This window comes from Penaeus monodon, chromosome 15, assembly GCF_015228065.2.
Source record: "Penaeus monodon isolate SGIC_2016 chromosome 15, NSTDA_Pmon_1, whole genome shotgun sequence".
NCBI lineage: Eukaryota > Metazoa > Arthropoda > Malacostraca > Decapoda > Penaeidae > Penaeus > Penaeus monodon.
Window position 1 is genome coordinate 13849781 of NC_051400.1, and position 599 is coordinate 13850379.

The window sequence follows — 599 nt, forward strand, 5'->3', positions numbered from 1 at the left end:
TTATCCAGCCATCTCTTCCTCAAAAGAAAAGAAAACAGGAAAATAAAGAAAAGAAAACGAAAGGAAAAAAAGAAAAAGAAGAAAAAATAAGAAAAAGAACACGGGAAAAAGGAAAAGAAAACGAGAAAAAACAAAGGAAAGGAAAACGGGGAAAAAGCAAAGCAAAAAAAAAAAAAAACGGGAGAAAAAGCAAAGAAAAAGAAAAGGGGAGAAAAAAAAACAAAGAAAAAGAAAAAAAAAGGAAAAGAAAACGAGAAAAAAAACAAAGGAAAGGAAAACGGGGAAAAAGCAAAAAAAAAATAAAAACGGGAGAAAAAGCAAAGAAAAAGAAAAGGAGAGAGAAAAAAACAAAGAAAAAAAAAAAAAAAAAAAAAACAGTCTCCTTCTTCCCATATCCGGCCGGGCATAATGACGAGCCATTTATCCGACACAGTTAATTAGTCTAGAGTTTGATTTATCCGGCCAATCACTCGATACGACGGCCCATTTAGCCGGCAAAACCTCTTTACGGTTGCGTACTCCAGACTCGCTTTTTCCTTCGTTCTCATTTCCCCTTTTCCGGATTTTTTGGGTCTTTCCTTTTTTTTCCTGACGGTAAG